Source organism: Capricornis sumatraensis, chromosome 15, assembly GCF_032405125.1.
Source record: "Capricornis sumatraensis isolate serow.1 chromosome 15, serow.2, whole genome shotgun sequence".
Lineage (NCBI taxonomy): Eukaryota > Metazoa > Chordata > Mammalia > Artiodactyla > Bovidae > Capricornis > Capricornis sumatraensis.
In genome coordinates this window covers 14,841,468-14,866,454 of record NC_091083.1, presented here as the reverse complement: position 1 = coordinate 14,866,454, position 24,987 = coordinate 14,841,468, and positions in this window count along the sequence as shown.

Sequence of the window (24,987 nt, the reverse complement as noted above, 5' to 3'; positions counted from 1 at the left end):
GCCCTGTAGAAAGGCCTGGCAGGGCAGGGAGTTGGTGTCTCCAGCCAACAGCTGAGTGAGCTTGGGAAGGGAACCCCCCACACCCAGAGCTGATCCTCAAGATGATCACAATGGCCTTCCTGAGAGACACTGAGTCAAAAGTCCCAGCTAAGCAGCACCTGGCCTCCTGACCACTGAAACGGTGAAATGTTTATCTTCTCAGCTGCGAAGTTAGGGGTGCGTGGTTAAGCAGAAATCAATAACCGATACAGTATACTACCTGGCCCTGTATTTACAGCTGCCCCTGAACAACTAGGATGTTGGGCACCGACAGTTCATACACGAGAAGATCCAAGGATGGCTTGACAGCCAGCCCTCCTCATCCACGGTCTGTGTCCTCAGATTCAACCCATCACAGACTGTGCAGCCCTGCCGTGCGCATTCAGTGAAAGAGATCTGAGCAAAACTGGGTGCAGTTCAGACCTGTGCGATTTGAGGTCACCTGTGTCAATCCTAGGGAAGACTAAAAATTAATCCGTCCAGCGCCTGAGAGGATACAGGGTGAGAAAGTTGTGAGCACCTGGTGGGAAGAACAGCTAAAGGCTCAGCTTTAACGAATTCAGAACTGGTGTTGCACCAAAAACACAAAGTAGAAATGAGCAGTGAAATCAATGAAAGTGAGCGCCTCTTCAAAGAAGAGAAGGGTGGGATGGAGAAATGCTGGGTGTTTTATCATGAACCTCGTGTAACTATTCGACTTTTTAACCTTGGTGCATGTATAACTTTGATTAAAATGTAAGCATAACAATTTCCTCACCACACAATTCAGATGTGGTTCTTTTTTCTTTTTGTCTCATCTAAAACTCCTTTTTAAAAATATTTCACAGAGTGAAAAGGCTCAGGCAGTTTTCCTCCAATAATTAGTCCTTTAGATTATGTTCTGACCCTTGAGTTATCTTTCAGTCTTTTCTAGTTTGTAGAGCCTCAAAACTTTTCACTCTGTATCAAAGCTTCTTTTTCCCTAAATCACTAATCTTTTCAGTTTTTTTCCTTTTGACTGTGTGTCTGTGTACATATATGTGAGTGCGTATGTGTGTGTATGTTGCGTGTATGTGTATATGCAGGCATGGTGTATATATGCATGTGTGTAGGTGTGTACGTGGATATGCAGGCATGTGTGTAGGTATATGTGTGTCTGCGTGTATGTGTATATACGTGTATGTGTGTACATACATGTGTGTGGGGAGGGATCCTTTCCACTTCTCCCTTCCATCTAATGAAACAGAAAGCCCCACAGCTGGATTTGTAGTGCCCCAGGATCTGGCTAGTGCCTGGCACATAAAAGGCATCCGGTACCTGTTATGTAAATAAATGAGACTCCAAATTGAGTTATAATCCACCAAAGAGACTGGAAATTCAAGAGCTGGTGAAGCTGAAAGAGAAGGGGTGAGGGAAGGCCCTCGGCTCACAAACTCACACCCTGTGCAGGGCTATGGCCGTAAGGGCGTGGCTCCAGGCCGGCTCCAGGCTGAGCAAGGTGACAGCGAGCTGATGGCCACAAAGAGCAGGGGAGGGGCCAAGGCTGCCCCCGAAGTGATGCAGTGTTTGTGCAGACCAGTAAGCAGCTCCCAGCGTTACGGAGGGAGCAGAGCTCGTCCCTGGAGGTGGAATCCACTCCCCCAAAACAAACTCCGGACAGACCTGGACGAGGCAGGGCAGTCCAGGAGTGGAGGATGGAGCCCCCATCAGGACCTGACTTCTGCCTGGGGCTGTGCTGTTGGCCAAATGGGGTCAAGGAAAGTGCCCCAGTAAGCCAGGCCAATTCTGGTTAACTCAGGCCACCAGGAACCAGTGACTCTCTTCCTTATGAGTTACAAGGCGTGGAGACTGAAGGGAACTACTCAATTTCAGAAACCAGATTACTTGATTTATGTCTGCCTGTCCCTCTGAGCCCCCAGACCCAGGGGTGTAGATGCCTATCTATGTTTGCTTCCCAATAAAATCCTGAACATCATGCTCCATGCCTGGAACATAGCAGGTGACCAGTAAATATTGGGTGGATGGATGAGTGAATGAACGGGTGAACAAGTGAGTGAACAAGTGAATGAATGAGTAAGGGAGTGAGTAAATGAATAAGTGAGTGAGTGAACAAATGACTGAGTGAATAAGTGAACAAAGGAGTGAATGAATGATATCTCTGAAAGCTTGTGATGGAGCGTTCATTTTTTTAAATTAATTTATTTTTTATTGAAGGATAATTGCTTTATAGAACTTTGCTGTTTTCTGTCAAATCTCAGCATGAATCAGCCATAGGTATACATATATCCCCTCCCTTTTGAACCTCCCTCCCACCTCTCTCCCCATCCCACCCCTCTAGGTTGACACAGAGCCCCTGTTTGAGTTTCCAGGACTATACAGCAAATTCCCATTGGCTATCAATTTTACATGTGGTAATGTATGTTTCCATGTTACTGTCTCCATACATCTCACCCTCTCCTCCCCTCTCCGCATGTCCATAAGTCGATGGGGACAGAGTTTCAGCTGAAGAAGGTGAAAAATTCAGGAGGTGATGATGGTGAGACCTGCACCATGTGAATGTACTTAGTGCCACTGAACTGCACAGTGAATATGGTTAAAATAGTATATTACACGACTTTTACCACAATAACAACAAAAATTAAAAACATAAATCTCATTGCATGAAAGGTTTCCCCTTCATTTTATAAAGGATGAAACAGGTTCACTGGAGTTGAGTGTTTGACTCAAATCTCAGTCAGTAGGTGGCAGGACTGGAATTCAAACCGGGGGAAGACGTGCCACTCCAGACAGATGCCCTGGGTTCGATTCCTGGATGCCACCCCATCCTGGTGATGTGCCTAAAGCTGGCACTCACCCTTCCCAACTTGATTTATGTCAAGGAAGGAGGTGACCAGGACACCTCTGCAGACAGTCGATCCTGGGAGGAGGTGATCTGGTACAGGAGAAGCAGGTAGGTGAGTAGCTCAGGTACAAAGTAATTGCTCCTTGAATGTTCACTCTCATTAAAACGGTGCTACCTGGGTGGGAGGGGAGTTTGGAGGAGAGTGGATACATGTGTATGTGTGGCTGAGTACCTTCGCTGCTCAACTGAAACTATCACAACATTGCTAATCGGCTATACCTGAATACAAAAGAAAAAGTTTAAAAATATAAGTAAAAACACAAACAAATTTTAAAAGAAATCAACTGTAAAAGCCCTTTGGTATTTAATGCTTGGTAAAATTTGTTACTTTGGACTCAATTGGCAAACACCCTGATGCTGGGAAGGACTGAAGTCAAAAGGAGAGAGAGAGAGTGGCACAGGATGAGATGGTTGGATAGCATCACCAGTTCAATGGACATGAACTTGGGCGACCTCTTGGGGATAGCAAGGGGCAGGGAGGCCTGGTGTGCTGTAGTCCATGGGGTTGGGAAGAGTCGGACACGACTTAGCAACTGAACAACAATAACAACAAAATTTGTTAACTGATAAAATTAGATAGATTTTTGATAAAGGTCACATGCTCTATAAAAATGTTTATCAATAAAAATAAATAAAATAAAACAGTGCTGCCTCTTTCTGCACACACACTTAACACCATCCTCGGCTCACTCTCAAAACAGTCAGGCCTTGATGAACACAAAGGCTGAGCTAACCTAATCATTACCCATGACCAAGCTCGGCGGGTAAACAAATGAACCCTTTCTACCTTCCATGAGCTGCACAATCAAGACTGCCACTCTTAGAAATGACACTGAAAATAACGAAACCTACCAATTATTGGAGACACAGAGTCTTTCCCACACACCCTTCTGTGACTTTCTAGAGTCGATGATTCTGTGCTGGTGCCTCCAGCCCCAGAAACATGTCTTGCTTCCCCTGAGCAGGGTTCTGCTTATATGCCCAGGACTTGCTTTCTCTCCCGACCAGGGCTGTTCAATAGAAACACTAGATTGGCCAATAAGTTCATTCCATTACATCTTACAGAAAAACCCAAATGAAATGAACTTTTGGGCCAGCACAATATAATGCAAGCCACATTTATCATCATAAATTCTCTAGTGGCCACATTTTAAAAAGTAAAAAGAGCCAGTAATGTCAATTTCAATAATACATTCTATGTAGCCCATTATGTCCACTCAATGACTAGCCCAACATGTAATCAAGATAAAACTGATTGGTGAGCTATTTTACCTTTATTTTAGTAGGAAGTCTTTGAAGTTGGTGTATATTATATACTCAGGTACATCTCAATAGGGACTCACCACATATCAAGCCCTACTAGCTGTGAGTGGCCAGTGGCCCCCAGGGCACATCTCTAAGGAATCCTAAGGGTAGGAGTCTTCTCGGTCCTGTCCACCATTGTAACCTCAGGGCCCAGCACAAAGTCATTATAGAATCCAGTATACAGAAGGAGCTCAATAAGCACATGCTAGATGATTGGATGGATGAATGAATGGGATTCCAAATGCATCATTAATTTAAAAAAAAACAAACAAACACTTAACCTTGGTCCTACCTGTGAAATGGGCTGCATGGCCCAGCAGGTTCACAGAGATCTGGGAAGTGGGTGGCGGTCATGACTGTGACCCACGTTCCTAGACAGACAGATAAAAGGCTTCAGTAGAGAGGGAACGATAAAAGTGCCAGAAACATGTTCTAGTCTGAAGTGGGTTCTTTTCAACACCAGTCGAATTTTCCCATCTCGGGAGGTTTGGGAAGGGAGAGTGGAGGTGCGCCTGAGAATGTTTGAACCCTAACCCTGCCTTCCTCCAACTGTGGGACCTTAGGCAAATGACTTCATCTTTTATAGCTCAGTGTCCTCACCCATAAAACCTCATTCAATTGCTCTGATACCACCTATATGCGGAGTCTAAGATATGACACACACAGGGGCTTCCCTGGTGGTCCAGTGGCAAGGCTCTGGGCTCCCACAGCTGGGGGTCCAGGTCCAGTCTCTGGCCAGGGAATTCGATCCCACATGCCCCAACTAAGGGTTCACAAACTGCAACTAAGGAACCTGATCCAGTGTAGCCAGATACTTTCAAAAATAAAATACAGAAATGAATTATTCACAAACAGAAAGAGATTCACAGACATAGAGGACAAATATACGGTTACCAAATGGGAAAGGGGGTGAAGGAAGGATAAATTAGCAGTTTGGGATTAACAGACATACACTGTCATATGCAGAGAAGATAAACAATAAGGTCCTAGTATATAGTACAGGGGAACTATATCCGGTAATAAGCTACAGTGGAAAATAACCTGAAAAAGAATATATGTATATACACACACACACACACACACACATATACACACACACATATATATACACACACATATATATACATATATATACACACACACATATATACACACACATATATATACATATATACACACACATGTATATACACACATATATATACATATATACACACATATATATATACACACATATATATATACATATATACACAAAAACATATATATATACACACATATATATACATATATACACACACATATATATATACACACATATATATACATATACACACACATATATATACACACACACATATATACATATATACACATACATATATACACACACACATATATATACACACATATATATACATATACACACACATATATATACACACACATATATATACATATATACACATACATATATACACACACACATATATATACACACAAACATATATACACACACATATATACATATACACACACACATATACACACACATATATATACATATATACACATACATATATACACACACACATATATATACACACATATATATACATATACACACACATATATATACACACACACATATATACATATATACACATACATATATACACACACACATATATATATACACACATATATATACATATACACACACATATATATACACACACATATATATACACACACATATATATACATATATACACACACACATATATATACACACACATATATATACACACACATATATATACATATATACACACACACATATATACATATATACACACACACATATATATACACACACACATATATATACATATATACACACACATATATATACACACACATATATATACACACACATATATATACATATATACACACACATATATATATACACACACATATATACACACACATATATATACATATATACACAAAAACATATATATACACACATATATATACATATATACACACACACATATATATACACACATATATATACATATACACACATATATATACACACACATATATATACATATATACACACACACATATACACACACATATATATACATACACATATATATACATATATACACAAAAACATATATATATACATATATATATACATATATACACACACACATATATATACACACATATATATACATATACACACACATATATATACACACACATATATATACATATATATACACACATATATATACATATACACACACATATATATACGCACACATATATATACATATATACACATACATATATACACACACACATATATATACACACAAACATATATATACACACACACATATATATACATACACACACATATACACACACATATATACACACACACATATATATACACACACATATATACATATACACACACACATATATACACACACACATATACACACACATATATATACACACACACATATATATATACACACATATATATATACACACACATATATATATACACACACACATATATATACATATATATATACACACACACACATATATATATACACACACATATATATATATGCTTAACTGAGGGCTTCCCAGATGGCACTAGGGGTAAAGAATCCACCTATCAATGCAAGAGACATAAGAGACACAGGCTCAATCCCTGGGTCAGAAGATCCCCTGGAACAGGGCATGGCAACCCAGTCCAGTATTCTTGCCTGGAGAATCCCACGTTCAGAGGAGCCTAGTGGGTTATGGTCCACAAGGCCACACAGAGTGGGACACGACTGAGCAGCTTAGCACGCATGCACACACATGCATAACTGAATCACTGGGTTATATACTGGAAACTAACGCAGCGTTGTAAATTAACCATACTTCAATTTAAAAAGAAAGAATCCAAATGAAGCGCTCAGGGCAAGGTCTGATGAAGAGAAGCGCTAAATGTGAGCAGCTTTTGTTCTTCTTCTTGCACGTCCTCCAAGCCCCCTCAGCTCTCTCCTTCCTGATGTTGCCAATTTAAACCCCTGTGACACAGCCACGAGGCTCTTGCTTAACCAGTTTTCTCGGCATTCGCTTCCTCTTTTCTTCACCTCCTTAGTTGCTCAACCTGCCACTATCTGATCTGTTCCACTTTGCTTCTCCACTTTGCTTCTTAGCCCTGGGACATCTTCTCCTCCATGAGCCAGGGAACCGCCCCCCAAACTGCCTCCATATCATCGTCTTAAGACATCCTGGTTCAGAGTCTGGAGAGCGTAAGTTCACCTGAGACATTCTACCAGGTTCTTGAAGAAGAGCGCAGATGACGTCATCACCTGCACCCTCATTCTCCTCTGCACAACGGCACACCTTAGCTATCAGAGGTGCATCACCCACCACAGCCCAAGAGCCTAAATGGCCCCTGGGTATGGAGGCTTGGGCCACACACACAGGATAATAGCACAAAGGAGTTAAGTGAGAGGCCAGGTGGCTAAGGACACACACCACCGTCTTCTGAAAGACACCCAGAGAGTCCGCCCACAACAACTGAGGCCTTTGTCCTCAGTGGAATTTCTACTGAACAATCCAGGCCAGCTTCTCCTTCCCTCTGACTCTGTTCTTCCAATGGACTCTAGTTATTTTTAATGCATTTTTTAATTGACATAGTTGAGGGCTTCCCTGGCAGCTCAAATGGTAAAGAATCTGCCTGCAGTGCACAAGATCCCGGTTCAATCCCTGGGTCTGGAAAATTCCCTTGGAGAAGGGAATGGCCACCCACTCTAGTATTCTTGCCTGGAGAATTCCATGGACAGAGGAGCCTGGTAGGCTACAGTCTTTGAAGTCACAAAGAGCAGGTCACAACTGAGCTACTAACATACACATAGTTGCTGTACAAGAGTATATAAGTTACAGGTGTACAATATAGTGATTCACAATTTTTAAAGGTTATACTCTATAGTTATTATGAAATATCGGCTCTGTTCCATATGTTGTCCAATATATCCTTGTACCTTGCATGATGCATGCTCAGTCTACTTGTGACCCCATGGACTGTAGCCCACCAGGCTCCTCTGTCCATGGAATTTCCCAGGTAAGCATACCGGAGTGGGTTGCCATTTCCTTCTCCAAGAGAGCTTCCCAACCCAGGAATCAAACCCACATCTCCTGCATTGACAGGTGGATTCTTTATCACTGAGCCGCCTAGGAAGCCCCATCCTTGTAGCTCATTCCATACATAATAGTTTGCACCTCCATTAACAGTTTTTACCTCTTACTCTGTTACCCCTCTATCGCTCCTCTGTCCGAGTAACCACTAATGTTTCTCTAAACCTGTGAGTCTAGTTTAAGGAGCAGGACCAGCTGTCATCTTGCCCAAGAGAGCTGCAAACCCAAGGATCATCCTGTGCCCTGGCCAGCAGCCGGGGAAATGACTTGACTCCATACAAAATATTTATCCAAGAAGAGTGACAACCATTGTCTAAACCCATTAGCCTGGCTCTTTAGGAGCTCCAGAATGAAGAATATGGAAATAATTGACTAGTCGGGGAAGAAGAAACGGCCAAACCAAACACAGATGGAGAAGCAGAGACACCACGTTAAGGAAACACAGAGTGTTCACCCTCTAGGTCACTTCAGCTGTTCATGAGCAAGCTAAGTTAGACAGAGAAATTGGGTGTGATGTGACCGTAGCTTCCTGGTTACACTTACAAACTGGAGCAACTTTACAGTCGACGCCCATCTGGCCTGCGCTGCCTCAAAAACACCAGCTGAGTCAGATCTCACCTGGGACACTTTATGGACAGGTAGGTGTCATCCCAGGGCAGCAAGAGGGAGGGGAAGGGAAGTGACAGGGCAGGAGAAACAGATCCACACAAAGGGCGTGCTATTCAGCGTCAGCGCCTCCAAAGAAAACACAGCTGGTGGTTTTGTCATGGGACCTATCAGGGAAGGTCAGAGGGCATCCCCGGGGACACCTCAAAGGCAGGGAAGGAGCGGGCTGGGGAGGGAGGGAGGGAGAGGAATTCACACGGCAGCTGCGGCACGTCCCCTGTCTCAACGGTCAGGGCTCACTACACGGGACATCAAGACTCCCTCTCTCTGCCCCACTGTGGGCTGTCTTCACTCCCTCGTGTGTGAACTCTCCTGCACTTCTGGTTGATCCCCCCGTTAGCACCTGGGAACCCACACCGCACAGTGCAGCCCTTCATCTGATCTGGATGTGGTGGGAGCAGCCAGGGTCACCATCAGCCCCATGGACTGGGGAGGGGGATTAGGAGCCAGAGAGGCTGCAACGCCCACCAGCTGAGACTCCGGGGAAGGCAGGCGGGACCAGCAAGACTGGGGAAGTGCATGCCTGCATTCAGCCCAGGGCATTCCTTTGGAGTCACGAGTTTCTCTTTTTACAGTTCAAATAGCCAAACTCAAAATGCACACTGTGTCATTATCACCCTCCTTGAGCTTCAGCATCGCTATAATCCCTTCCCAAATCAGCTCGAGTAGAGTCTGTTCCAGTTTCACGCCTTCTGGATGCAAGTCATCCTAATACAGCCCCACCTCCCTGATTAACCCTCCACACTTCCCTTAATCCAATGTGCGCAGAGACAAAGACTGCATATTCCATCCAGAGGCCAAGCACCCATGGTCAGACTATGGGCCCCGATAATCTTCTATGGAAACTAGAATGGCCAGCATCATCTCTCTCCCCAAGCCCAGAACCTCTACATTCCTGTTGGGAGTATTTACAAAAGCCATATGATGCTTTATTTAAAATAAATAATTCAAAGGACACGGCTTAGGTAATGACATGTCAAATTCAAAACACTTTATTACATCACGTCGCTTGAGAATGTGGATATGGGGTAGGGGCTGTGCGGGGTGATGGGGAAACGTACACGTCAGGGTGGTTGGTTTCTAGTCCTACTCGGGCACTAACAGCTGTGTGCCGTGGGTGGTACCTGACAGCATCCTCCTCCATAAAGAATGGAGTGAGAACAGATTCCCGCAGCGCTGGCATCCCATGAGTCTATTTTACCACGACCGAGCCAAAGAAAGCACTTCGTTTCAAAGTCCGTCACTCCAGTTTTCAAAAATCAAGAACTCCTTGGGTTTAACATTGAGAGGCATAGAGCTTACCACTGCTCTTCTTTCAGATAGAGTAGAACACATTCTAACCAGGGTCCATACAGTCTGGCAATCACAATGCAGAATTTCCTTGGATTCTAATGACTCTCCTAGCTGTATGACTAGAGTCTGAAAGTCTGGTTACCTGGACTGGCTTCTCCCACAGAAACATAGGGAGCTGCCAACCTTCTAGATGAGAGGTTGTCTGTCTATAAAACAGACTGAACGGCGCTGTTGAAACCCTCCAGGGGGACTCTGGTGCTTTAAGCTGGCTACCCCTCAAATGTGTATCCATGAAGGCTTCATCCTAAAATACCTGGCATTCTGCCAGTTCTGGCTACCAGCTCACTATGAGGAAAATACCACAACCAAAATGAACGAACTCAAGATCAAAGAAAACAGGAAGGAGACGCTTGGGCTGCCTGGACCAAGCTAATGAGCCATGCGGGAGGGACAGGGCTGGATGTGATACACAGTGCAGAGACCGTGGAGAGGGAGCCCACCCTGCTGAGATTCAGGAGTCGTCAGAGAGGGTCAGAATGCTAAAATCCAGGGGGTGTAAGTCCATCCCATCCGGGAAATGTCAACTCAGAGGGTTGGCCACTAACATGTCATTCACTTCCATGTAAGGTATGTCCCGTTTTGCAAGTCTAAATATAGTACCAGCTATAAATGGCATAGCCAAACTGGAAGGAAAGCAACCCTCACCCTGGATAAAACTTAAGATTTCCTTACAGGTGAACAAGGAAAACTTTTGCATCATTCTCAATAGATCTCCAGATCAAAAGAACACTCAACAGTCTCTGTAGCTATCGTAAGAGTTAAGAATTTCTGTTATGGGGGCTTCCCTGGTGGTCCAGTGGCTAAGACTCTCCACTCCCAATGCAGGGGGCCCAGATTCAATCCCTGGTCAGGGAACTAGATCCCCCATGCTGCAACTAAAGATTCTTTGTGCTGCAATGCTAAGACCCTGCACAGACAAATAAAAAAAAATTTTTTAAGAATTTCTGTTATAAATTAATATGAGACATGGGTCTCATTAAACAATGCTTGATTCTTGGTGATATTGCTGCAGGAGTGCCTATGCACTGTTCTGAGTTAAAACAATATTTTTTTAAAGGTGCTCTCTATTTGCAGAGCTGACACACTGGCAACGAACCATCTAAATGTTTAAAGAATGACAACACATGGCGAGCATAACCCGGAGCAGAGCCTGAGGCCACAGGAGAAGAAAGAGGCAAGGACCGACAGGGCAGTAGGTGGGGCTGTTGGAGGCACTCTGGATGGTAGGGGTGTGGGGCACTGACCCTGCAAAGGGGCAGGAGGCCCTGGGAGCGGGCCTTGAGGGCCACAGGAAAAATCCTTGTAACTGTCCACAGCGGTGCCTGGGGGCTCCGTCCCCTAGTGGCAGTCCAGCTCCCCCACCAGTCACCCTGCAGAATGAATGGGTTTTGTTTGGCTTCTCTGAGATGCATCTCAATACAAGAGCTTTTGCCTGGAGTGAGTCAGAAGCAGGAAAGTCTCCAGCCTCACCCCAGCTGGTACTTTTCCATCCCTTCCCCTGGATTACATAACATGCCACATTTTTAGAAACTTAGTTCTAGCTGCAGAGATGTCTGTGCAAAAATTCCAGCTCCCCAGTCCTCAGACTCTCAAAGGTTTAAGAAAGGAGATGCTGGTGTTTATTGAGCTCCAAGGAGGAGGAAGTGGAGAATAACGTATCTTCTTATGGAGTCTAACATGGTCACCTGGAAATAGCTCCTTCCTACCTTTTGTGTTTAGATAGGGACACAGTCAGAGAACCTACATATGGCTGGGCTTTATCTTGTTTCCAGAGTAGCACTTGGGAAAGTGCGTAGCTTAGATGTAGTGTTATATATGGAGGTATGACATTAGCTGCAATTCATACTAACATGTAGATGGCTGACTGCAATTCTAACTAGTATGTGGATGATTGATTGTAATTCACACTAGCATGTAGATGGTTGGCTGAAATTCATAATGGCATGTAGATGATTGATTGCAATTCATACTAACAAGTAGATAATTGAGAGTAATTCATACTAGCATGTAAAATGGTTAATAGAGAAAGGAAATTTCTTGGGAACATCTGGAGAAGACTGGGCTCCTGAAATAAGGAGAGACTGAAGCCAGAGGAGAAAAACATGTTGGCAGAGATGGAGGGAAAGGGGCTCAAGGTAAAAGGAAAACAGGCAGACACAGCTTCAGTGACCATCAGGTTCATTTTGCCTGATAACAAGTTATAAGGACCTACTTCCAGGTCTCTCTTTTCTGACCTCATCTGCTAGAATGTCAGCCTCATCCTCTTGGAGCCATTTGTCCAAAGCAGCCCCTTGTCCCTGGTGACAAATTCTGACCAAGTCCTCTCCAATCTAAGTGCCTGGAAAGGAAAAAACAACAGCCCGAGGCCACCTTGCCCTCAGTGGAGCTTCAGGCAAAGCCACGTGCATGGGGAGAAGTGTCTCCTTGTTTAATACCTGCTCGGCCGCCAAGGATCATGAAACCATAGTCCCAGCCAGAGCCAGAGCCAAACAGGAATGGAAAGAAATGAAGGCGCGGGCAGGACACCATGGGCTGCAGCTGTGCAGACATCCCTGCGGGCCAGGCCACTGCCCTTCCTCCTCGTGCCCACGGGTGCTGGCATCAGGCCTGTGTGCCATTCCCCGGGAGCGTCCCATGAAAGAGGTGCACTGCAGGGTAATAGTGTCACGTCAACTTCTGGGAGAGCTAAAGCTTAGTTGTGGCCTAATGTGTTTTTAGGCAACTCATTTCTGCAGCAGCGGCCACTGCCTTCTGGTCCCCTCGTCTTGCACAACCTTCCAAAGTGCTAATGGGACCTCCCTACACCCCCGGTGTCAGGTGAAGCTACGTCTCAGATGGATGTGCAGCTTGGACCCCGAGAAGCAAACTCGGGGTGGGGGGTGTCCTGATATACTGATGGAAGTCTGCAGACCCCTGCCCTTGCTTCCAGAACAAAGACAGGCATGTGTAGCATCGTTGTCCTGTGCCCCACGGGGCCAGAGGCTTTCCTTCAGGCGCCCTCTCTGCGTGACAATTGCTACAGGGCAATTGCAGCAGTTGACCTCCCCCTCCAAAGATTCTGCCCCCAGCCAGTCCACGGAGAGATATGGTGCCCCTGCTTTTCACCTCATAAATATCTAGTAGCCGATACACATTGAGTGCCGGCTGGATGCCAAACACGGGACCAGACACAAGTCATAAAAGAGAAAAAGATGTGCTCCCCGCCTCCGTGTCCTAAAGACTCTGACAGTCTAGGTAACAATGGTTACATCTCCTCCCAACTCTGCGTTCAGAAGATGTCATGGGGGCAGCTTGAAATCAGTCATGTGGGAGAATTTGCACTACAGAGATGGGCAACCACTTCAGGTCTGGGTTTTGTTATTGCTGCTTTGATTTCTGTGGTGTGCTTTTGTACATGTGTATGTTTGAGGTGCTTTGCCAGCTGCTGCTGCTGCTGCTAAGTCGCTTCAGTCATGTCCAACTCTCTGCGCCCCATAGACGGCAGCCCACCAGGCTCCTCTGTCCTTGGGATTCTCCAGGCAAGAATACTGGAGTTGGTTGCCAATTCCTTCTCCATTGCATGAAAGTGAAAAGTGAAAGTGAAGTCGCTCAGCCGTGTCCTCCTCTTAGCGACCCCATGGACTGCAGCCTACCAGGCTCCTCCGCCCATGGGATTTTCCAGGCAAGAGTACTGGAGTGGGTTGTCAATGCCTTCTCCAGCACATCACTATATAACAATGGTGCGGCTGAAGGGCTAGAGCAGAAAACACATTCTTCTGCCTTAAGGGATGGGGTAAGGCTTCCACACAGGAGAGGGCATAATAGGTGTACATTTCAAGCTGAGTAAGATTTCACCAGGCAGCAAAAGAGGAACAAAGAATTCCAGAAAGAATAACCTAAGTCGAGGCACAGATGTTTCTAATTCAAAAAGCTCTAGAGATTCAGAGAAGGAAACCAATACAGTCTGATGTGCTGCCCAGGGAAGGCAATTGGGCTTTAAAGAATTGATAGGATGGGTCTTTGGCAGATGTGGTGTGGGGATGGGTAGGGAGGAAGGACATGAGTGTGGGGCAGATGGCAGGTGAGGTAAGAAAAGGGAGGTCTGGAATCAGGTCCTTCCAGTCAGGAAAGATTAGGTCCTTGTCATCAGGAAAAGTGACACTGACAGTCACTGAGGCTGTATCTGCCTCCATTTTCCTTTTTACCTTGAGCCCATTCCATTCCATCTCTGTCAACACATCTCTGTCTCCAATCCCTCTGTATTTCAGGAGCCCAGTCCTCTCTAGATGATCCCATGAAACTCCTTTTCTCTATCAGTCATCTACATGCTAGTATGAATTGCAATCAGTCATCTACATGCTAGTATGAATTGCAATCAGTCATCTACATGCTTGTATAAATGGCAGCTACCATTCGGCCTCTATGTGTGACAGTACATTTAAAATCTCCAAATGGGCACTTTCCTAGGTGCTTCCCTGGAAGCAACAAGATGAAACCCAGTCTGATCAGCATGGAGCTGGGCAGCTCAGCCTAGGAAGAAAAGACTGATGCCTCTCTCTTCTATCCTTCCAATCCTTGGAGTCCCCATGGTAGGTATTACACATAAAGAAGAACACTGAGTGCACAGAAAAACCACAGCTTCCACGTGTCTGCACATCATAAAGACAGAGCAAGGATCTGTCTCCAGTTCAGACTCTGATGTTATCAGTATCGTTCCCAGGTGAGAAACTTCTTACTTAAAAAGCACTACTTATTCCCTTCCTCTTCCCCAATAACAAATAATGAGCAGAGAAATTCTGTTTTTGTGGTTTAAAAATTAGCACAAAAGACCGTCTCATTAAAATGGCCAAAACCCAGAACTCTGGCAACATCAAATGCTGGTAAGGATGTGGAGTGACAGGAATTCTCATTTGTGGCTGGTGGGGATGCAAAATGATACAGCCACTTTGGAAGACAGTTTGGCAGTTTCTTACAAAACTAAACATACCCCTACCACACAATCCAGTAATTATATTCCTTGGTATTTATTTTCAAATAAGCTGAAAACTTCTGCCCACACAAAAACCAGCACACAGATGTTTATAGCAGCTTTATCCATAACTGCCAAAACTTGGAAGCCACCAGGATGTCCTTCAGTGAGTGATGGATAAATAAACTGTGGTGCATCCCGACAATGGAGTATTATTCAGCGTTAAAAAGAAACAAGCCATCAGCCAAGAGAAGACAGGGAGGAAACTTGAGAAGCCAGTCTGTAAGAGATGAGCACTATATGATTACAACCATGTGGCATTCTGGAAAAGGCAAAACTATACAGATAGGCAAAGGATCAGTGGTTGCCAGGGGCTGGCGGGGAGAGAGATGAACTGGTGGAGCAGAAAGGATTTTTAGGGCAGTAATACAATGTTACAATGATAGATGCATGTCATGATACCTTTGTCCAAACCTACAGAGTGTACAACATCAAGAGTGAGTCCTAATGTCCACTGCAGACGTCGGGTGATGATGACCTAGGTTCCTCAGCTGTAACAGGGGCACCACCTGGTCGAGGAAGTTGATCACCAGGAGGCTGTGCCTGAGTGGGAGCAGGGGGCGTATGGGAAATCTCGTACTTTCCCCTCAATTTTGAAACAAAAACTCCTCTAAAAAATAAAATGCATTTTTCCAAAAAGATTTTAAAACTTAACGGAAACAGCCTGAGCTTTGAAGGGGGTCTCTGCTCCCCCCACTACCCTCAGCCCCTGAGGAGGGTTTGCCCCCACCATATTCCTGGGAGCCACCAGATGGCGCTGCAGCAGCCGTCGGCGCTCCCATGACTCCAGGCCAAATTGGTGAGGAGCCTGGTTCCAGCAGCAAACGCCTGGCAAGGATTCGTGTCAACATGGGGACTAACTGATTCCTCAGGAGGGCTGAGATGAAGCTGGGAGAGTGAGGAACAAGTAGAGAGAGGAGAAAAGAGAAATCTGAGGGGAAAGGAAAGTGATGATCAACTAAAGGTTGGCTCAGAAGGCAGCACGGTGTGACATCACTAAGACTTCCCCATGGACAGTTTCATTTAAAAGGGCAGAAAAGAAGAGCAAATTAGGGGGATGCGGTTCCATCTAGCTTGTGCATGGCTCTGGAAGACGGTCAAAGAACTCGCCCTGCACGGTAAGGAGACGGTGAGCACACGAGGTTCGGCTCCAGGGCAGACAGGGCGCATGGCCCGGGTTCCGCTTCCCGGTTGCAGTCTCCTGCCTTGCTCCTCAGAGCCCCAGCATCTGGCTCCCGCCTCTGCCATACACTGCCTGGACCTTGCCAAGCCTCCTGGTGATGCATTTGTAAAATGGGGATAATATTACCACCGCCTTCTCATAGCCGTTCTGAGATCATTTGTGCGAAAAGTATCCTGTAACCGGAAACCTTTGCAATCACTTATTTTTACCATCATCACATTCTGCAGCAGCAGCAACACACTCTGCACAGCCCCCACTTCCAGCAGCTGTTCCCACACCCACAGAAGCATCACAGTCACCATAACTGCTTCCAGGGGGCCTGTTTTTTAAAATTTATTGACGTATAAACATCTACTTCTGCTTTATTGACTATGCCAAAGCCTTTGACTGTGTGGACCACAATAAACTGTGGAAAATTCTTTCTAAGAGATAAGAATACTAGACCACCTGACCTGCCTCCTGAGAAATCTGTACGCAGGTCAAGAAACAGTTAGAACTGGACATGGAACAACAGACTGGTTTCAAATCGGGAAAGGAGTACTTAAAGACTGTATATTGTCACCCTGCTTATTTAACTTCTATGCAGAGTACATCATGAGAAATGCTGGGCTGGATGAAGCACAAGCTGGAATCAAGATTGCCGGGAGAAATATCAATAACCTCAGATATGCAGATGACACCAGGCTTATGGCTGAAAGTGAAAAAGAATTAAAGAGCCTCTTGATGAAAGAGGAGAGTGAAAAAGCTGACTTCAAACTCAACATTCAGAAAACTAAGATCATGGCATCTGGTCCCATCACTTCATGGCAAATAGATGGGAAAACAGTGGAAACAGTGACAGACTTTATTTTGGGGGGGCTCCAAAATCACTGCAGATGGTGACTGCAGCCAAGAAATTAAAACACACTTGCTCCTTGGAAGAAAAGTTATGATCAACCTAGACAGCATATTAAAAAGCAGAGACAATACTTTGCCAACAAAGGTCCAGCTAATCAAAGCTATGGTTTTTCCAGTAGTCATGTGTATGGATGTGAGAGTTGGACTATAGGGAAAGCTGAGCGCTGAAGGATTGATGCTTTTGAACTGTGGTGTTGGAGAAGACTCTTGAGAGTCCCTTGGACTGCAAGGAGATCCAACCAGTCCATCCTAGAGGAAAGCAGTCCTGAATATTCATTGGAAGGACTGGTGCTGAAGCTGAAACTCCAATACTTTGGCCACCTGATGCAAAGAACTGCCTCGTTGGAAAAGACCCTGATGCTGGGAAAGATTGAAGGCAGGAGGAGAAGGGGACAACAGAAGATGAGATGGTTGGGTGGCATCACCGACTCAATGGACACATGTTTGAGTATACTCAGGGAGTTGGTGATGGACAGGGAGGCCTGGTGTGCTGCGGTCCATGGAGTCTCAAAAAGTCAGACACGACTGAGTGAGTGAACTGAACGGATTGATGTATAGTGGACTGACAATGTTGTGTTAGTTTTTTGGCATTTGGCTTGGCATGCATGCTTATCCATGTCTGACTCTTGTGACCGCATGGACTGTAGCCCACCAGGCTCCTCTCCCTGTGGGATTCTCCAGCCAAGCATACTGGAGTGGGTTGCCATTTCCTTGTCCAGGGCATCTTCCCAACCCAGGGATCAAACCTGCGTCTTCCGCATTGCTGGTGGATTCTTCACCACTTGAGCCATCAGGGAGTTTCTGCTGAACAGCAAAGTGGCTCAGTTATATGTATATATATTTTCCATATTCTTTTCCATCACGGTTTATCACAGGATATTGAATATAGTTCCCTGTGCTATACAATAGGACCTTGTTTTGCATCCATCTTATATCTAATATATGATACATAATAATTGCATCTGCTGACCCCAAACAGAGGGGAGTTTGGGGTCTAGTGGGATTTTAAAACCCTCACTGTTGCCTTGTGTAAATCACTGCAATAACCCCCAGATCAGTCTCCCACTTGGCATCTGTCAAAAGCCCCCCTACCTAAAGCAGGGCTCAAGTCATGCTATCCCATGCTCTGACACCACCAATAGTTCTGCCATCATCTTCCACGTGGAAGCAGGGCTCTTTACCTTGGCACCTGGGGCCCTGCAGTTCATCACAGCATCCTCCCCTTCCACGTGTCTACCTCTAGTCCCAGCGTGGGCCCTGTATCCCTGGACCATTCACTGTCTTCTTAGCCTGGTCTTCCACCTCTTGCTCAGGCTGCCATGTAACTCCTTTTCCCACCTACGAGCCTCTCCTGGCAAAATCTTAATGCATCCCCTAACTCTTCTAAAAGGACCCTTTGGACTTATTTCGTATCTTTTGGCCACACTGCACAGCATGTGGAATCTTAGTTCCCTAACCAGGGATCAAACGCTCAGCCCCAGCACTGGAAGTGCACAGTTTTAACCACTCGTCCACCAGGGAAGTCCCTAAAAGGACCCTTTTTTATAGAGTACTTTCATGATCCTTCTTCCCTGAGTCTGCCTATCACTGAATTCCTCCCAAACCATACAAGTTTCATTTCTATCTCTGAATTACTGAGTAAGCCTTGCAATACTAAACCCTGAATGAACTGATTTAGGGTTTTCATTTCATTCATCTTCTGACCAAAGCATCAAACTCTTCAGAGTGAGTGCCAGCTGGGTTTTCCCAATATGCCCCCCATCTCTGGTACAGCTCTTTGCCATTAATGAGAGATCAATACATTTCTGCTGAATTGACTTGAAGGAGTAGAAGAGGACCAGGGTCTGAAGGGACTTCAGTGAGATTGGTGAAGACGGTAGGGCTAATTGTTAAGAATTTTAATTGAATGTGCGATGAGTATAAACCGCTTTTTAAAATATGCTTAGTATCTGTGCAAGCTTTTTTCCACCTGACAGTTACATATTCTTCCTGTAAATTGCCAGCAATGACTGGAGGTTTCTACGTTGCAGTGTCTCATAAGTATAATCTGTAGAAATCAAGGTGGCTGCATTTCTGAGTCCCTGTTTCTAACAGCTCTTTCTGCTTCCCTCCAGATGTTTTCAGGGTTTGATGAGAACATTTTTCTACAGCAGTGGTTCTTCAAGAGCAAGCCTCAGACCCACAGCATCAGAGTCACCTGGAAACATATTAGAAATGCAGATCCTCAGGCCCCCCACACCCACAGACCTACTCGATCAGAAACCCATGGCGGGGGTGGCAGGCAGGAAGAGAGCAATCTGTGTTTTAACAGCTTTTCAGAGGCCTCTCAGAGAATGTAATGGCACACCGCTCCAGTACTCTTGCCTGGAAAATCCCAGGGACGGAGGAGCCTGGTGGGCTGCAGTCCATGGGGTCGCTAAGAGTCGAACACGGCTGAGCGAATTCCCTTTCACTTTTCACTTTCACGCACTGGAGAAGGAAATGGCAACCCACTCCAGTGTTCTTGCCTGGAGAATCCCAGGGACGGGGGAGCCTGGTGGGCTGCCGTCTATGGGGTCGCACAGAGTCGGACACGACTGAAGCGACTTAGCAGTAGCAGCAGCAGGAGCCTCTGATGAAAATTAAACCTAAGGACACTGGTTCTTGACACTTCCAGATCAGAAGTGTGGTCCATGGACCGCAGCATCCACACTGCCTGGGAGCTTGAGAAAAACACAAAATCTCAAGCCTCACCTCCAGCCCCGCTGAATCAGCATCTGCATTTTAACAAGACCACTGATGAGTACTTGGCAGGCTCAGAATTGAGAAGTGCCCTTCTAGAGCACTTTGGAAAAAAAAAAAAGCCTTCCATTAGGAAACTGTTGTCAAGGCCTGCAGATGATCAGAACATTCCCACGTTTCTACCACTTCTTCCACCAAGGGATGGTGTCTCTGTCCCATTCTCTTGGATGCACTGGCCAGTGACACAGGTCCATCAATAGATATGGCTGTGCTGATGTTGTCTGTGCTCCCAGGCTGGGCTTCGAAAGACCTGAGGTTTCTGTCTCCATCCCTGAGAACAGCATCCTGTGGGACTCAGTCAACACACTGTCAGAAGCCCCTGCAGATGCCAGGAGGAGGAGGGGAACTAAGACTGTCTGGTTCCCACTCCCGCTGGCTCTCCTCTGACAGCCCATCGGCAGCCATTGGAATAAGCCATGGAGCGTGTCCCAACCCTGGTGGACCCACAGGAGCAGAAGACACCCCACTGAACCCGGTCACCCCCACGGACTTGCAGCAGCTAAGAAAGGTTGTTGTTCTAAGCCAGTACATTTTGGGAAGCTTGGTTATACAGCAGTATAAATCTAAACCAGGAAGCCAGTGAGTGAACAAACCACATGTCTTCTGACGTCACCTCTGTCTAAAGTCATTTGCTGAAGTATAAAACTATGAGCAATGTTCACAACAGCACTATTCACAATAGCCAAGATCTGGAAGCAACCAGAATGTCCAACGATAGAGAAACGGATAAAGAAGAACGTATAACCAAGGGAATATTATTGAACCATAAAAATGAATGAAGTAATGCCATTTGCAGCAATATCATGGACCTAGGGGGCCTCCCAGGTGGTATAACTGGTAAAAAATCTGCCTGCCAATTCAGGAGATGTGGGTTCAATCCCTGGGATGGGAAGAGCCCCTGGAGTAGGAAATAGCAACTCACTGCAGTACTCTTGCCTGGAAAATTACATGGAAAGAGGAGCCTGGCAGGCTACAATTCATGGTGTCACAAAGAGTTGGACATGACTGAACACACATATACGTACACACAGACCTAGAGATCATCACACTTAGTGAAGTGAGTCAGGGGAAGACAAATATCATATTCTGTCACTTAAATAGGTGGGATCTATAAGGTTCTTGTTAGCGATGGCACCCTACTCCAGTGCTCTTGCCTGGAAAATCCCATGGATGGAGGAGCCTGGTGGACTGCAGTCCATGGGGTCACGAAGAGTCGGACACGACTGAGCGTCTTCACTTTCACTTTTCACGCATTGGAGAAGGCAATGGCAACCCACTCCAGTATTCTTGCCTGGAGAATCCCAGGGACGGAGGAGACTGGTGGTCTGCCGTCTATGGGGTCTCACAGAGTCAGACACAACTGAAGTGACTTAACAGCTTAACAGCAGATATAAGTTATTACATTGGAATGGATAAACAGCAAGGTCCTACTGTATATAATAGCATAGATAACATATTCAAGACGTTATGCTAAACCATAACGGAAAAGAATATCTTTTAAAAAGATGTATATAAATATATGTATAATTGAATCACTTTGCTGTATAGCAGAAATGAATGCAAACTGTAAATCAAGTGTACATCAATAAAAAATTAAATAAACATTTAAAACAAATAAATAAAATTATAAGTATTATGACTTCCATGAATTTTCCCTGAAACTCTCAAATGTGGATAGATATAGCTATCTGCAAGATGATAGCCTGTGAGTAGAAGACTCTGCTCAGAAAAACTGAATTTATCATACAGCACAGAATGAAATACAAATCATTCAATGAGGGCCACTCATGGACCAGAAGGGTAAGCCAGAAGAGAGCTCTCTTCCTTTGGCCAGAAGCGCCTACAACCCAGCCAACAATTTCCTCTAAAGCAGAAATCATTCACTTTATTTTTAAACTTTGGTACCTCTAGCCAGGAAAAATTCATATTCTTGAAAAATAAATTCAGGGAGGACACTGTGTCATAACTCTGTGTCGATAATCGAATTTGGGTCAGTCGATCTGTATGGAGCCCCAGCTGCACGCAGAGCTGAGCCTGGGAGTTGTCAGGGCCACCGGCAGAAACCTGGCTGCAGCAGAACTGTGTGCGTCTGGGTGCCCACCCTCCTTGGGCCGCTTGCCGAGGACTAGATGGCTTCAGTTACCCAGGAGTGGTCATGGCTGTCGGTGTGAAAATGGGGACAGGAACTCAGGGCCCCCAGCTCCCCGGTTCTGCACCCGCTCCTCTCCCTGAACCACGGCCTTCCCTCACAGGGCTCCCAGCCCGCAGCCTGCATATATTAGGAACTCGATAGCTGAAGCATTTTACAAATCACTTTTCTGGTCTCTCCGTTTCTTAGTGCCCCCTTCTGCCATTGGTAACTATCGGTCAAAAACTAGAATCTGGGACTTCCCTGGTGTCCAGTGGTTAAGAGTCTGCCTGCCGAGGCGGGGGACGTGGGTTCGATCCCTGGTCTGGGACGATTCCACATGCTGCACAGCGACTGAGCCGCGTACCACAGCTACTGAGACTTCGTGTCCTGGACCCCTATGCTCTGCAGCAGGGGAAGCACTGCAAGGAGAGACCCACGCACCTCAGGGAAGAGTGGCCCCCACGCATCGCAACCAGAGAAAGCCCGAGCATAGCAACGAGACCCAGCACGACCAAACATAGATAATAATAAAGTGTTCAAAAGAACAGAGTCTGAAACATATCGCTTATGTTTTAACATGAATTTAAATCAGTGTATCACTTCTCCCGGGTCTTTGCCTTTTGCCCCATTTATGAAAAGAAAGGTGTTCATTTTAGGCAGGTAGGTAAGTAAGTAGTAAAGAATTCGTTGCCTTCCTTTTTTTACTTAAATTTTTCTCCCTCAATGAGAAAGGTCTTTCTTAGTGGCATCATTACAGAGGCTAGTGGGTCTACACCCCCCACTCTGTGCTAAACCCTCGAAGGTATAGGATGTGGAAGTGCAGATAGCACGCGATCAACAGAGGGGTACACTGGCCGTGTGTGTGCCGCTTGGTCCCCCCTGCAGAAGGCCCACAGTGGGGGCGGATCATCTCCACGGTACGCCTGTGTTACCAGGAGAGAAAGCGCAGGTGTAGAGTCGTAAGAAAAGCCAGGAAGTCTGGCGAGACGTCTATTCCAGCCACTTGCTGAACCCAACATGGCCAGAGGGAAGCCCCTCAAGGCCACCCACCCGGCTCTGCTCGGCTTCTGTGGTCAGCCACCAACAGCCAGCTGACTTAGGAGTGTGAAATAAATGATGCTTATTACAAAGCCTCCAAGGTTCTAGAGCTATTTGTTATATAGCAGAATCCCAGCAAAAGCCTAGCACAGTCAAGAAATTAAACATTTTCGCAATGAATTCAGTGTGTTAAGGATGCCAGGAACTAAAAAGGACTAAATGTGAAGCAGCTGAACTGAGGTGGATGGACCTAGAGCCTATTATACAGAATAAAGTAAGTCAGAAAGAGAAAAAAATATCATATATTAACATATATGTGTGGAATCTAGAAAAATGGTACCGATGAACCTATTTGCAGGGGAGTAATAGAGATGCAGACGCAGAGGATGGGCTTGTGGACACAGCAGGAGGGTGGGGTGAATTAAGAGAGGAACACTGATATATACACGCTTACCACGTGTGAGACAGAGAGCTAGCGGAAGCTAAGCACAGGGAGCTCAGCTCCTGCTCTGGGATGACCTGGAGGGGTGGGGTCGGGGGGCGGGATAAACAGGAGAAGGCGGCGGCAGAGGGTGAGATGGTTAGACAGCACCACCAACTCAAGGGACGTGAACTGGAGCAAACTCTGGAAATAGTGGAGGACGGAGAAGCCTCACGGGCTGCAGTCGATGGGGTTACAGAGTCAGACACGACTTAGTGACTAAACAACAGATACACATACTTATGGCTGAGTCACCTTATTATACGGCAGAAACCAACACGACACTGTAAAGCAATTATCCTCCAACTTAAAAAGATGAATTAAACAGAAAAGGATGCCGGGGCAAATACCAACTCCAATGCAAAGGCAGGCTTCATCAGGGAGACATTCCCTGCAGGGCTGTCTGTGGGTCTCAGGATTGCAGAGTCCACTGAGGGCAAAGAGAGCACGTCAGCAGGAAGCCCCTGGGGTGGCCTCTACATCTGAGGGTCGACCACAGCACTTCACATCCCCGGCAAGACAGACTCTGTCCTGCTTGGAGCCCGTGAGAGTCCACAACCAGAGGTGCACAATGGATGGGGTGCTGACCAGTGTTAAACACCGTGGTTCTCAACTCCAATCAGGCCATTTCAATAACCCACATCTTGTGAGGAAACACAAGCATGGGTATTTCCATGAGCACTAAGTTGAGGGCTTTGTAAAGACTCAACAATGCAAACTGATTTTTTTTTCTTTTACTTTGGAAAACAATTTGTCAATTTCTCTTTTTATTCCAATCCTGATAAAATGCACATGATGTAAAATTTATTGTCTGTTATGAACTAAATATTTGTACCACCCCTGCCCCAAATTTATGTCACAGCCCCAGCCCCTAGTGTGGCTGTATCTGGAGATGAGGCCTCAAAGGAGTGGATTAAGGTTAAATGAGGTCGTGAGGGTGGGACTCTGTCTGACAAAATTAGTGCCCTTAGAGGAGACCCCAGAGAGCTCT